General features: G+C 43.5%; 1 protein-coding gene across 1 annotated transcript in view; it reads left to right on the top strand.

Moving 5' to 3' along the window:
• LOC110071323 (uncharacterized) overlaps positions 1–15,930 on the top strand; it is a 36,342-nt gene that overhangs the window by 19,032 nt on the left and 1,380 nt on the right. The window contains exon 4 of the mRNA XM_078388641.1: positions 14,722–15,930. This exon is cut by the window's right edge and continues 1,380 nt beyond it. The gene's annotated coding sequence lies outside the window, so the exon portion shown is untranslated. The remainder of the gene's footprint in view (positions 1–14,721) is intronic.

Genomic DNA, 15,930 nt, shown 5'->3' with positions numbered 1-15,930 from the left:
TAGTTGTTTTTTTCATGGACCTTAGCCTGCTGCTTCACATTCAGTTAAACAATGTTCACCAATGTGCATTTGTTTAGAAAGATGTGTGTTTGGGCAAGTTTCTTTGTGAGATCTATGGTTTCCCACACCATACAATTGAACATGGTGCCTTCCATTCCAGAAAGCACCATGGGGGGGATGTAACTGTGTAAGTCTGTTGCAAAACCAGAACCAAACCTAACAAGGGTCTTGCATTGCGATGCTGGAAAGCCCTGAAATATTTTACTTGCCATAAGCTTTCGTGAGTTCCAGCTACTTCACCAGAAGCATCTCTCTGACACATGATGACAGGCAACACTCTCTCTTCTTTCCATCTGATACCAAGGAAACAGGAAGTCTTTAGTCAGTGATGAGGACAGCAGCAGCAGCAACAAATTATTCAACCTTTTTAGAGAATGCCTACAGTAGCTTTTTTTGTCTTGAGGAGGAGAGCGCCAAAAATGGTCTGAAGCTCAACATCAAAAAAAAAAAAAAAAACCCAAGATAATGGCCACTGGTCCCATCACCTCCTGGGAAATAGAAGGGGAAGATATAGAGGAAGTGACAAATTTCACCTTCTTGGGCTCCATGATCACTGCAGATGGTGACAGCAGCCACAAAATTAAAAGATGCCTGCTTCTTGGGAGGAAAACGATGACAAATCTAGACAGCATCTTAAAAAGCAGAGACGTCACCTTGCTGACAAAGGTTCACATAGTCCAAGCTATGGTTTTTCCAGTAGTGATGTATGGAAGTGGGAGCTGGACCATAAAGAAGGCTGACCGCCAAAGAATTAATGCTTTTGAATTGTGGTGCTGGAGGAGACTCTTGAGAGTCCCCTGGACTGCAAGGAGAACAAACCTATCCATTCTGAAGGAAATCAACCCTGAGTGCTCACTGGAAGGACAGATCCTGAAGCTGAGGCTCCAATACTTTGGCAATCTCACGAGAAAAGAAGACTCCCTGAAAAAAATACCCTGATGTTGGGAAAGTGTGAAGGCAAGAGGAGAAGGGGACAACAGAGGATGAGATGGTTGGACAGTGTCACTTAACCAACAACATGAATTTGACCCAACTGGGAAGCAGTGGAAGACAGGAGGACCTGACGTGCTGTGGTCCATGGGGTCATGAAGAGTTGGACACAACGACAAAACAAAAACAGCTTTTAAAGCATATTTTGATCTCTTTTTAAAATATTTTAATCTGTTTCTCATAATTTTAATTTACAGACTAGAATCCTATTGTGTATTTACACTGGCATAAGCATAAATTACATGAATCACTGTGACAAATTGCATTTAACTAACTTGTTGCTTCCCGCACACCTTGTTATCTGCTGGTCACAAGACTCAGAGCATGACTAGGAATGAGAGCAGCAGCTTGCTAATTAGTGGTAATTTACCACTGTGATTTATGCAGTTACACTCATGCTGGTATAAATCCACAATATGATTCTAGCGGTCGTGAATTGCTTTGGGAGCCCTGCTGGACAGCGATATGATAAACACATGCTTTAAATTAAATTTTTAAAAATCCCACCTCCCTCCCATACATTCTAGACCAGTCAAGTTGCACTCTACCATTATGCCCAGCCAACCGGTTTAAAAAAATAAAATAATAAAGCTTAAACAAATATAACAAATAATTTTCACCCAACAGCAGGCAACATCAAGAGCATTTGGGGCAGTTAGCATCAGGTCTTCCCTGGTGCATGTTGAGAGGCACAGGCCCAGACTAACTGATGTGTAAAGTTCCCTATTCTTCTCCACACTTACAAAGGACTGGATCAGTGCAAAATACCCAGTTTCTTACGTACACTTGCATCCTGCCAACTCTGGATCATAGCCTATTAAGTGACTTCCAAGTATTTGGTTCCTCATGTGGTCAGTGGCTAGTACATTTTCTTGGAGTCTTTTATTTCCACATTACAATCCTGTTCCAGGCCAGGGTGTTAATAAGCTTGTATTGCATTCAACTAGTTGGACACTTTTATAACAGTGCTTACTGCATTCCCTTTGTGGGTCACGTATAATTTGGTTCCTGATGCAGATTTGATGGAGAAACATAGGCGACCAACCACGAATGAGTTGGGCTGTCACTCTGTTCTGTAGACTTAAGGCCTGTGAAGGGCTCTAAAGAAAAAACCAAAGTAAACCGAACAGTGTGGGAAGGGATGGGAGATTCCCCCTGTGCCTTCATATTTCTGCAAGTCCATACAATCGAATGACCAATTTAATTGGGTTAATTAATTTTATTTTCCAATATGGGCATTTGGTGACTTGGTAGTACAATGAGTTCGTTCCAGCCCTGCCTGTGAGGTCTTTCTATATTTATAAAACACTTGTTGGGTGGTTCTAGTTGAGAGCGTCTCCCTCCTTTCAAAGTTAGGGAGAGGCCAGGGTTGAGACAGGTTGTGGGGAAAGTCAGAGAATTAATTTCCATGAGCGCCGCCGCTGGTGCTCCACCCTTGGCTCCTCAGAGCTGTGTGTGTTATCGAGCTGGTGGTTTCTCTTCAGGGATCAGGAAGCAGAAGTGAGGACTGTGTCACTTCCTCAGAGGCTAAAAATAAAGCCTTGGGGAAGAAATGCAGCAGACTGATGTTGAACAATCAAGGAGAAGGCCCTGTTACCTCATCTCATAGACTCTGTGCTGAGGAAACAGTCACTCAAACTTCCTCACAGTACAATGGCAGATATCTATATGAGGAGATAGATATGTCCAGAATGTGGAAATATTCCTCTTTTTGGGAGTACAGTCCTAAGAATAAATATTTTCTTTTAATTAGTTAAGCCGCCTTGGGTCCTTTTAAAAGGAGAAACGCAGGGTAAAAAATATTTTAAATACATCAATAAAGAATCTACCAGAAGCCTCACCAATGGCCATGCTGACTGAGGTATTAAGGGAGCCAAATTCTAAAATACAACTTTGCAAGTTCCAAATATCTCTCTACCTCGACCTATATCTATTTATTAACTTGTTTTGTTTGTTTTATGTTTCGGCCGCCGTTCTCCCAGTGAGGGGGACCTGAGGCGGCTCATAACGTTTAAAACAAGTCACACTAAAAGCACAATAAATTGGAAAGTTAAAACGAAACAATTATGCGGTAATAATTTAAAAAAATCATCAACCAGACAAATAACGATTTCAAAGTGTTTTAAAGTGTTTGAAAAATGCACTTGAAAGAACAAAAAGCCAGCATCCAGGAGGGACTCGGTCTTAGTTATTAACAGCTTGCCTGAAAAAAGATGGCAAAAGGATAACGGCAGATGTGAGGGAAAGAGAGGAAGGCTAAAAGCAGGCCCTGTGAGCAGTGAGCTAATACTATGGAGCATTCGATCTTCGACAGATAAAAGAGCAAGGTTAAGGAAAAAGGAACCATCATAGTTGCATGATGACTGACATGAGATCAAGGCATGGCCTCACCACCGGAAGACCTGTGGAATTCCCCACCTCAACACAGCAACTATAGGACAGGATGAAGATGAGGAATGGAGTGATGAAAGCTGCTTTAGTTCATCAGAAATTTTGGATCTCATCTCCCAGAATCCTAGCCTACTGCCCATGCCAGCTGGGGCTTCTGGGAGTTGAAGTCCAGAACATCTGAAGGTCCAAACTTGTAGAACTAAGATATACTGTAAGCTGCTTGTTAACAGAAAGACAGATCTAATAAATGTCTAGAATACATAGTATGTTCTGTATTTTTCTGCTGTTTTTCTCCTTTTTATATTTTGGGTGATTTTAATGTCTTTGTGCTTAATATGTGGGCTTTTTGTTGTTTTTTTGATATGCTGTCGCATTTTTAATTTGTGTGTTGCTTTTAGTGCTCCTTATTTGTCATCCTAAGGATACTGCACACTGTCGGGTGAGATAGGAAATGATTTAAAAAAAAAATGAGGGTAAAGGTAGTAAGAAAGGAAGCAAAAGCAGAAGAATAAAAGAATAAGCTAACAATTGTGTCCAGGATACAAGACACAAAATGTCTCTTGAAAATTAATAGGTCATGAAACTGCAGTTTTGTAATTCAAGTGTGTGTTAGAAATCAGATACAATTTCACATTAAGTTTTCAATTTCATTGTTCATGTAGCCATTCTTAGGTATTAGTTATTCAGAATATTCCATGCACTTTTCTTTATAAAGAAACTCAGTGTTACTCTTTATTTCTTCCTTTTTAGTTTTTTCATGCCCAGTGTGGTTTAGCTTAGTAGGTTGGAGTACCTGGCTGCAGAGCCAGAGGTCAGGAGTTTGAACCCCCACTGCCGCTCCAAAGAGCGAAGCCATCTGAGATCACCCATAACGTACAGTATATGGTTGATGGGATTATACAGCTCAAGTAGAAACTGACAAACCATTTCTGAGTGCCAGATGCCTAGAGAAACTTGTACATATCACCATGAAGTTTGAATTGACTGGACGGCACACAATTATTACTTAGTCCTGCCTCAATTGTCAGTAGGGTCAATAATATAATGAGGAAGCATTCAGAGGAGGACTTCTATGGATAAACCTTATGCACAGGTAGGCACATAGAGCAGGCATGGAAGGAGGTCAAAATGTGTAGCAACTGAGAAACCCGAAATCAGAACTTTGAATCTAACCTAGAAATGACTTAGAAGCAAGGTCAATGCGAAAAACCCAGTGCAATATAAACTTAGTTCCTGGTTCCAGTTACAACTCCCATATTCTGCAAGGCAAGGTGGCTGAAGCAACAGAGTATGAGGCAAAGCAGGGAATTCATGCAGAACTGGAATGGAGCAGGTTCAGCACGTTGGACAGTACTTCAGGTACTGACCCAGAAGTTGTTGCACTGGATTCAGGACCATGGCTAGCAACCCTGCAAAAGACGCCAGCACTGTTCCAAATCAACTGCCAGGGATTTATAGCAAGGGCTAGGTCAAGGGCTGTCCGTGCTACAAGCATGATTGTATTACATTTCTCATCAGCCCTGATCTGCAAGATGAGGAACGCTGGGAGTTGTGAGCGAACAGCATTGGGGAAGTCACTTTATTGCCCTGCTTTTCAACCCAATTAGAGACGTTTATCCACCCTCTCAAGGACTGCATATGGCTTTAAAGAGCTAGTTCTCACTTAGTACTAGCTAACCAAGTACTGAAGTGCCTGGAATTTAAGATCAGCCAAGTTGATGCATAGCATTTATGGTGCCCCATAGTACTCTGAGCCCTAGAATTACCACCCCTGGCAGGGATTTCTCAGTGGTGGCACCTTATTAATGCAATTCTCTTTCCATTAGACCTCCCCATGCTCTTGTGTTGCAGATGCAAATCCAAACCAAATCTATCTGTACAGAAGCAACAATTGTACTTGTCCTCTGCCGCTGTCTGTTTCTAAGGTGTTTGTCTTTTTTCTGTGCTGCGGGAGGGTAATGCATGTATTCAGTGTTGTCACTCTCACATCTGGCCTAAGTGAGATGTCGGGTCATATCTTCGACCAAATTAGGTGCAATAAAAATGTATTGCACTTTATAGCAGATACCTGTAATTTATTAATTCAGAAATGCTTCACTTGTAAGTTTATACGTTTGAAATTTACAATTTTATCTCTGTGTTTGCATGCTAGTTGCTGTCCAAGTGAGGAACAGCAAAACATGAATAAAAATAATAATGGTGGTTTTTCCAGTCACTTGTTCTTTTACAGGGAAAGACAGAACACCCTGAGATGTGAGGGCTCCCCAGGTTCTGGAAAAATTAATGATCCCGCCTTTGGAGGTCAAAAGGCAAGGGGGCAAGGGTTTTTCTCCTAGAATTTCACAGATACAGTGTGTGATGCAATTGACACTTCCTCCCCCCTGTTGCTTGTTTATTGTTACTGTCTTTGAAAGCTTTCCTCTTTGTATATATATATATTGGTGTTTCCTACCTTACTTACGTGAATTGCTCTTACATAAGAGATGGGGAATATATATTTGAGCAAATGAGTAAATGTGTTGGTTTTCACTCCTCCAAAGATCCTCAGGGAACACCAAGTTGACCAAGTTTTAGTTATGTGTAGCTTATTGTACAGTTCATGGTTTTGAACTACAATCCCCAGAATTTTCCCTGGGAAATTCTAAGAGTTACATTCCAAAACCACAAGCCTGCACACCTCTAGTATCCTTCGATTCTGACTAGTCCAGGAAGCACTAGTTGTGTTGAAGGTGCAATGTGTCAGTTCAATAAATGTTTCTGAGTACAAGTGACAACATCCTCATTCTACTGGTATCTTGTTTCAAATTTACCCTTAGTCTGCAAAAATAGGAACATCTGGGCAGAGGTGAAACTGACTGACCCAGGGGCCAAATTTGCTGGGGGGAAACCCATGCTGGTTTCAGTTCTTCTTGCTCCCAGGCTGCAGGCAACTTCCAAAGTTCCCCTCTAGATTTTATGTGGATGCCGAACCAAACAGAAACAGTCTTTCCCAGATTTGCATGCCGTGAGGCTGAGAGTCCCCTGGTAGGGACTTCTCAGAGGGTGCCACCCCCCTCCTTGAGTGAAGAGGCGACGAGACAGATTTCAGAAGTGGAAGAGACCATGAGAGGACCGTGTAGAAAAGAAAAGGAACAGAAATGACCAGAAAGAGGGGATCTGACAGAGAGCAGTATTTTGACAGGAAGAGAGAGGGATATAAAAGGAAAAGGAGGGAAGAAGAAGAAGAAGAAGAAGAAGAAGAAGAAGAAGAAGAAGAAGAAGAAGAAGAAGAAGAAGAAGAAGAAGAAGAAGAAGAAGAAGAAGAAGAAGAAGAAGAAGAAGAAGAGAAAGGAGGAGGGAGAAAAGAATTGGGTAAAAATAGTAGAAGAGGATCCCTGGAGGGGAGAAAGGACAGAGTTCAAGGTACCAAGGGATTATGCTGAGAAGCTGTGGAAAAAACAGATATATTGCGGCAAAACTGAGGAGAGGCAACAATGAAAGAAATTCAGAGACTGGCAGAAGTGTGAGGCCCAGTGGCGTGAAAATAGAGCATGTGCCACAAATCCTGGGAGACCCCCATGGAGAGATTCCTTTTCGACCCAGATTATGACCATCCCTGCATTCTTTCACAGGTCTGGTGATGTTGTAACAGAAGAGCCGGGCATACCCCAGAAATGGCAGTATAAAGAGGTTGAGTCCTACACCCTTACATGTTGAGAGGGATTTGTTGTTATTTGAAGAAAAACCTGTCGAAAGAAAAATATCTGAAACAGGAGGACGAGGCAGTTGTTAATGTTGGCAACAACAGGTTATTAAAAATAAAAGAACCTTTGATGATAAAGGGTGGAGTCCACGAGTCTTCTCTGAAGGAACAAGCTGAGACAGGAGAAGGGGGAACTGTACCCAGTCAGACGGTTACTTAGTGTAATAAAATGTAAAGGGCTAGATATGTACCTGTCTAATAAGCCATCAATAGTCATTGCCAAATAGATTGCCTATATCCAAAGGCAGAACTCAGAAAATTGTGTGTGTGTGGGGGGGGGGGGGGTAGTTCCAAAAACAACTTTTTCTAAACTCTTTCCAAAGGCAAGCTCAGAAGCTGGAGCAGAAAGAGAGAGGGGTTATTATCAGGTTATTTTTCATTGTTCAAATGTTGTTTACACTAGCTGGCATCTCTCTCCAGAGTGCCAGGAAAAAAAGGTGCCTTTCTGTTATCTGCTCTCTGGTCCATTTTATTTGGAATTATATTTGGCCGGATATCTCTTAGCTGCCTGGAATGCTCATTGATTTAGGTTCAGTTCCGCATGGCGCCTCCTGCAAAGCAGAGCCAGCCTGTGTGGCTTTGGGAAAGCTCCACAGTTCCAAGGAGCCTCCAGAAGAGTATTCTCTACTTGGAAAACTGTGAAAAGTCAGAACTGACTTGACAGTACATGATTATTTTATTTACAGCAGGAGTAAGGAAATGTTGGCCTTGTGAGGGTTCGGCTTTAGGCTCCTCTTTCAGTTCAAAGAAATCAGTAGATTTGTGTTGCTTCGAAACAGGTGAAAGATGCATTGGTGCATTTAACAATAAACAAGTGTCTGTGACATGATTATGAATCTTTTCTCCTTCTGCCAACGGATCCGGAAGAGGTCGCCAATCTTCTAAGAGGAATGGGTTGCCAAAACTATTGTTCCATGATCCCGGCAAATCAGCAGGGACCCAGTCTCTCATGGTCTGCCCCATCGCACCTTCTGACAAGGGCACGGTTTTGTCATCCCGATCACCATTCCACAAGGTTCATCTCTTAGGGTCTCGATCCTCCCAGGGTCCTCCCTGTAGTTCTTATTCCTTATATCTCTAATTCTCCATTCAAGCCTCTTTCTCCTCTTTCCTTCTCTTCTCTCAACCTCCTCCTCCATTCTCTCGTCTCGGCTTCTCCCCAATAAGAGGGTCTGGGGGGGAATCTCCTGTCTTTTTCTGTAATCCGCCTCCTCTTTAAGCACTCTCAGCCTTTCCCATAATCCCATCCAGGGATCCTCCATCCACACCCATTCCCCACCTGGCGGCAACTGACTCTCCTTCCTTTGTACCTCCCCTGTTCCTGCCTCAAACTCCATCCTCTTTTCCCTCTCTTTTTCCCACCTTCTCCTCCTGGCCCTCTCTCATTGTCACACCCTGCAAGCTCTCAGTCAAGGCCTCTATTTCTGTCCCTTGCTGAGCTTTCTGCCGCAGGTTCTGGTGCTGGCTGGGGACTCTCCTCCTTATTCTTGTTGTGGGGGAGGGACGGCTCTCCAGCGAGTGGGGCACCCCTTTCGCCTTCTCTCTCACAGGCCTGTCCAGTGTTTTGGGACAAAACTCTCACAAACCTTTAGCACTGGCCTGTGTGTCGCAGCTGATGGGAGTTGTAGATTAAGCTAAGTCTAGATCAGGGGTCTCAAACATGCGGGCCGGGGGGCCATTTGTGGCCCACGAGACGATAGTTTGCGGCCCCTGCCTTGCCTGCCCCCTTGCCTGCCCCCCCCCAAAGGACCCACATGTCCTCTGCTGTCAAGAGTAAAAAAAAAAAAAGCCTCGCCTCGCTCACCGGCTCTCTCCCAAGACAGCACCTCTTGCCCCCTCCATCCGGAACTGCAGCCTGCCAGCCAGCCCACCTATCTGCCAGCTAAGGAAACTCCTGGGCGGCTTCCTCGGGCTCTTGCTCCGCTTAGCGGAAAATCTGATGCGGCCCAGGCTCTGCCTCCAGTAGCCCCCAGGTAAATTGAGTTTGAGACCCCTGGTCTAGATTAAGCAAAATGTGCTGCTTATTTGCACTCCACAAGACTAAAGCGCTCTCTGGGCGGTTAACAACATGTTCATGTAGGCTACACGTTGCTTGCATTAAAACATATGGAGAAACAAAACTTTTCCACTTCTGCCTAAGATTCTGAATTTCTAGTTTAAGTTCTGAATTTCTACACTGGAAGTTGGGAAAAGCAACAGGATACTGGCCATCATTTTGAAGAGGCTGAGAGGGGAAACAGCAGCACATAAAAAACTCTTTCACCCATGTTGAATCTTATGCATCTAGTGCAATGGTTCTTCACTTTGGATCCCCAGATGTTCTTGGACTAAAACCCCCAGAAGCCTTCCTCATTAGCTGTGCTGGCCAGGACTTCTGGGAATTGCAGTCCAACAGCATCTGTAAACCCAAAGTTGGGAAGCACTGTCTTGTACTTCCGAACTCAATATGATGCTATTGCCTTTGAGATTAGATTTGCAGGAGTAGTCTGAAAAAAAAAAACAAATGACCCAATCAGGCTTCATTGTATAAAATGATTGTACAAGCTTTATTCCCACCCACCCCTGCAAGAAGAGGTGAAGCAGGATTGCACTGGCAGATCCCACCACTCCATCTTGCATAGATCACCCTGAATCTGTGCATGGAGCTGGGAGATCCTCAGTCAGGAACCCTCCATTAAGTGTGAGGCTGTGGAGTGGGATCATGCGAATTGATCCCATCCTGACACCTTAACTGGCATGATCCCAGCCGTTCCCCTCCATTGAAGTGCTGTGGCTCAGTGGTACAGCATGCCAAAGCCCATAGGTTCACGCTTCAGCCTTTATACCTAGGGCCAGAACTCCTGCTAAAGGCAAACAAATCAGAATAAGTCAGACAGTCATTACTAGGCCATGTCTGATATTCCATTTGTGGACAGAAAAAATGCCACATTCTTTCTCCGATCATTCAAACTTGACATTGTTATTCATATCAGCAGAAAGTAGTGTTTTGCCACACAGTGTACCTTGCCACACCTCTGAGAATCAGTAAGCGGGGGGGGGGGCTCAATTTCTTAAAAGAAAGGCAATGGAGACACAGGCCCCCCTCACAGAAAATCACTTTCTTAACCTCAGGAAAATCATCATCATCATCATCATCATCATCATCATCATAGACACGTAGAGCTGTAAGGGACCCTACGAATCCTCAAGTCCAGTCAGGGAAACACAGTGGGGAATTGAACTCCCCGTCTCCGCAGCCCAAAAGCTAAACCACTGATCTACACAGCCGTTCTCAAATCCTTCTTGTTTAATCGTTTCAAACAGGTGGCGCCTGGTTGGTGTTGCTTGAGGGTGAAAAGTTTGCCCTCAAACCAAAACACATAAAAGTTACTTTTCTGGACTATAACTTTCAGATTTTAGGAGCTACAGTCCCAACCATAACTCCCCTTGGCTCTGGAGTAAAGGCAGCCTCCTCCTCCTGATGGCTGAACACAATCCGGCCCTTACGACCAGCGTACCTACAGAACAGGTTGAGCTGAATTTGAGCTGAAATGAATTAGGCAGCTGCCTAATCCTCTCTCTTTTTGGGACGGGAGTGTGTGGAGAGTGACTAGGCACAGTCACTGAACTAAAAGAAAACACAACCCTTGGCATTTTCTCTTTAGGAAAGATATGCTGGCCACCCATTGTGTTATCTTCTGTGTGTCAGGCTGAATTTTTCCAGGCCTTCCTCTAAGGGCTTCGTCACTTCTGCCAAAAGAGCCCCAGTTATAGCCATTCTGCCTTTATTGAAATTGTTTTATAAACTTCTGTTCACATGACACACAGGTAGCATTGATTTATTTGGCCAGTTAATTTCTTTTTTCAGGCATGATTGTTTTAAAAGGTACCAATTCCTGAATAATAATTTTAATCTCCATCATTTCAGCACGTGTGAATATTGTTGTCAGTTTGCTAACTTTGCAAATGGCTCAGTATTTTCGATGTCATGGCCACTGCACTTGTACTTCTTCTAAAATTATTTTTTAATACTTATCGATGAATTGGCAAGTTCTAGCAGCAGCAATACGAATACAGTGGTGCCTCGCTAGACAATGATAATCTGTTCCACTGAAATCACAGTTTAGCAAAATCATTGTCTAGCGAAAAGCATTTCCCTATTGGAATGCATTGAAACCTGTTTAATGCGTTCCAATGGGGAAGAATCGTTGTTGTCTAGTGAAGATCGGCCATAGGAAAGCCGCTTTGCGAACTGCCAATCAGCTGTTTAAATTGCTGTCTTGCGAAGCTTAGGTCCCGAAAACACCCGTTTTGCGAGCACGGAGGGAGCCGTCAAAATCGTTGTCTAGTGAAAATCGGTTTGCGAAGCAGGGACCAAACACTGTCCAGCGAAATTCCCCCATAGGAATCACTGTTTTGCGAATCACTACAGTGGGGTCTCTACTTAAGAACGTCTCTACTTAAGAACAATCCAACTTAAGAACAGCTCCTTTTGCTAAATTTTGCTTCTACTTGAGAACAGAAATCCAAGATAAGAACAGGAAAAAAAACCTTTCCTGCTCTTTTTTTAGGTCATCTTAGGTTAAAAAAAAAAAATTCTCCCCCTAGTGGTAGAGTACGTATTAACCAGCTTTGCATTAGTTCCTATGGGAACTAATGCTTCAATGTACGAACGCACCTCTACATAACAAAAAAACAGCCAGAACGGATTAATTGGTTTTCAGTCCATTCCTATGGGAAATTTTGCTTCAACTTAAGAACGTTTCAACTTGAGAACCACCTTCCAATACGTATTAAGTTCTTAAGTAGAGACCCAACTGTATAGCAATTGCAAAAAGTCAATGTCTAGCAAAAAAAATGTCATGTGAGGTAATTGTCTAGTGAGGCACCACTGTACATTGCTCAGAAAGGGACAGCCACAGACATTGCAGGTGTAAGGAAGGAAAAGGGGAAAGAGCGCTTGAGCAGAGAAAGGGCCATTTCCTGTTTGGAAATGCATGAAGGGAGAAAGAAAGGGTCCTCTCATTAATGTTTCTCTCTCTCTTTTAACCCTGCTGTGAAAAAGTCCATAACTGAGAGGAAGAAAAATGCAGGGAAATAAGGAATTGTGGGGCTTGTTATCCTGAGACACAGCAAAAGATGCCAGACTAATATCATTGTCAATTAATATTAAAATGCTGGTCTGACCCACATGGAGTGGGTTCTTCTCTCAGACCTCAAGCAGCCCAAATATCTTGGGATGGTCTCATACATACAGAACTAAGGGAATGGGAAGGTGGATCACATGGAGGGCTTCAACCAAAGTTTCGGTTTCTAAATCTCTTGGGAAGGGGGAGGCTGGCCTGAAATCACAAGGAGTGAAGCAGAAACTGAACTGAACCTAGTTTCAGCTGACACAAAAATGGGAAGCAAGCGAGTCAAGAAAAGTCTATGCTGAGGTAATTATAGCTGAGAAGCTATGGGATTTTTTGAATTGGTAACTCCAGTATCATTTGTAAGCAACAGACTGCACAGGTCTCATGATATCCTCTCTGAAGTACAATCTTATTAGTTTCCTGTGTTTTATATCTCTCTTTCACCCAAAGAATGGCAGTCAAGGTGGCTTGTAAATGTCCACAACAGGACTCAATCCAGATTTCATTTAGCCCTGAGCTGATCTCAGTAGGCATTAGAGCCTAATTTCTTATTCTGTAGTGGGCATCCAGTTTTGCAGATCAGGGAAAACAAATAAAACTAATTACAACGTTAATTCGTTCCAGCGAAATCGCTGTAGAACAAAAACGACGTAATGCGAAAAGAAAAAACCCATTGAAACGCATTAAACCCCGTTTAATGTGTTCCAAAGGGCTGTAAACTCACCATCCAGCAAAGATCCTCCATAGGGCGGCCATTTTCGCTGCCTGTGCAGCAAGGAATCCGTCCCAGAAAACATCGGGGGCCATTTTGTTTATCCGGTGGCCATTTTGAAACCGCCAATCAGCTGTTGGAAAATTGTCGTTTTGCGAAGAATCGGTTCCCGAAGCAGGGAACTGATCATCGCAAAGCGAAATTCCCCCATAGGAAACATCGTTTTGCGATCACAAAAAGTTCATCGTCATGCAGTTTCATTGTTAAACGGGGCAATTGTAATGCGAGGCACCACTGTACCAAGTTTTTTGATGTGTGGCTGGAGCCAAGTGAGATCAGAGGGAGCCTAGTTCTAATCTCCTGTCCATCTTGCCCATACCCAAGTCATGAAGGATCCCAAAGGATATGCCACCTGCAGGCATATTTGTTTTGTCAATTCTCATGTTCAGAGATTGTCCTGTAACCATTATCCATCAGTCAGAGACACTAGGGACACAGGGAGACTGCCCTCTCCAGAGAGAACAATGTGGCAAAGAGGAGATGGAACCACCTGCTCCATCATCTACAGCTGGATCAGCTGCTGGGAACTTACTTCACCCTTCCCTGCAAAGAACTTCTACAGGAGCTTTGCAACTAAGACCTTGTTGTTGCTGTTATTGTTGTGTGCCATCAAGTCACCTCTGATCTATGGCAACCCTATGAATCAGCAATCTCCAAAATGTCCTGTTCTCTGTCTACAGCCCTGCTCAGATCATGGAAGGAAACACAAGCATATGAATGAATTTGGTCTTGATCCCCAGTGACATGTTTACACTTGATCACCTTTTCTAATTCCTTCTTGGCTGCCCTTCCTAGTCTCAGTCTTCTTCTGAGTTTTTGGTTGCAGTCTCCCTTTGGGTTGAGGGCTGAACCAAGATATACACAATCTAACTATTTCTATTTCTTCATCATCTGCATTAAAGTTGTGCAAGACCTAGTGCCTGGATTGGCTTTTCCATCTCCTCCCTTCCCATCCCTTTGATTTTTGTGCACCCCCTTTTGGACTGTAAACCTGGAAGCAGTGGCCATCTTATGATTCATCTTCGTCAGCCATTTTACTTTTCTTGCTGAAGAGCAAGATCGTATCTTTGTAAGTTAGGATGCCATCAGATGGCTGCAAAGGCTCATGCCTGATCACAAAAGCAAGGGCCACTTTAATAGAAGCAATTTCCTTTAAAGCAGTGGTCCCCACCCTTGGGCCTCCAGATGTTCTTGGACTACAAGTCCCAGAAGCCTTCACCACCACCTCTGCTGGCCAGGATTTCTGGGAGTTGAAGTCCAAGAATATCTGGAGGCTAAAGTTTGGGGACCACTGCTTTAAAGTGATCCTTCCATCTTCCGGGGAATTGCCCCAGCCTGGCCCCCCAAGATAAAAGTGGTACAACTGGACCCAGAAGCTTGGTCCAGATCATGGTCAGTCTGGAATGCATTTCCCTGTGGGTGATTCCTGGCATATAGATTGCAATTTAGGTCACGTGGGCTCCACAAGCGGTCCAAATGGCGATTTGTTTCCTCGTGCAATCACACACTTCCTTTAGCTTTAATACTCTTTGTGAGAAGCCTCCACTTTCATGTTGAAAAGCAAGGCAAAAACGCTTCAGAACAAACTGTTATGCTGCTCCGTTTTATTTTTTATTATCATGTTTTTTTTATTTGTGGATTTATCAAAACAGGAAAAGGAACGCGAGGAAGAGAAATGAGAACAAAAGAAACCCCAATTCCATAGAAACACAAGAAAATCTGTATGTAAGTTTTAATAGAAATCCAAATAGCTAGATAAATAGCCATATAGAGTTTTCATTTATACGCTCTGTGCCCAGATGTTGAAAGATCAGTGAGATGATAAATTCATTGAATAAGAGGGGGGTGACCATTTGTCTTTCCGATGTTGCAAAACCAGTCATTTATCTATCATATGCACACTGAGCAGCCACTTCTGTTAACCACTATTTAGTTTCTATGAAACAAGTTGATAATGTAAGAGATTGGATATGCCTAAAAAGTCCAAAGATTGCCTCCACATAGTTAATAAGAGAAAATTATCACCACCCTCGGAAGCTAAAACTCAACACAACCAGCTTCCTTACTAAAAAAAGACATGGTGGTGTCCAGCACACACAGAACAGATTTTTATTTTTTGATGAAAAAAGTAAGTGGCCCACTTGTGATTCAATGTTCACAAAGATACACAAAGTGTGGGAGTTAAAGCCGGTGTAGTGAGGTGCAATTACTTTTTGCGGTCTGATGGAGCCTCATGACACAGTGGGTAAACTGCAGTTCTGCAGTCAAAGGCTGTGCTCACAACCTGAGTTTGATCCCAAGAGGTTCAGGTAAACAGCTCAGGGGTGACTCAGACTTCCATCCTTCCGAGATCGGTAAATTGAATACCCAGCTGACTGGGGTGGGGAGGAGGGCAATGTGTAGCTTACATAATTAAATGATAGGCTGCTTTAAGCATTATGGGGTGGTATATTAGCACAATTTTTGCCTTTTTAAAAATGGCACCTGAAATATTTAAGAAGTGGCTTTACTGGTTCCACACACACAAATCGGTGTGTGTTAGAGGTGGGGGTATTCATATATGAACACCCCCGCACAGCATGTGCTACCACCTCTGCTCTCCCTTCCAATTGCTCCGGAGCTCACAGTTGGCTAGCCACTCGTCAGCCTGGCAGGGAGACTCATCTTCCCTCCTTCTGCCAGGAGTGGCTAGCCGACTGCAAACTCCAGAGCGATTGGATCGGAGAGCGGAGCTGGCGCCAGCAGTGGACGGGTGAGTGCCCTCATTACCTCCAGCTGTGTAGGGGTATTTGTATACAAATACAGATACCCCCATCTGTAGTGAGTATGCACGGCCAAGTGGGGATTTGAACCAAGATCTC

Source organism: Pogona vitticeps, chromosome 2 (genome assembly GCF_051106095.1).
Source record: "Pogona vitticeps strain Pit_001003342236 chromosome 2, PviZW2.1, whole genome shotgun sequence".
NCBI lineage: Eukaryota > Metazoa > Chordata > Lepidosauria > Squamata > Agamidae > Pogona > Pogona vitticeps.
The sequence above is the reverse complement of the archived record's forward strand: the minus strand, read 5'-3'. Positions and strand labels throughout refer to the sequence as shown.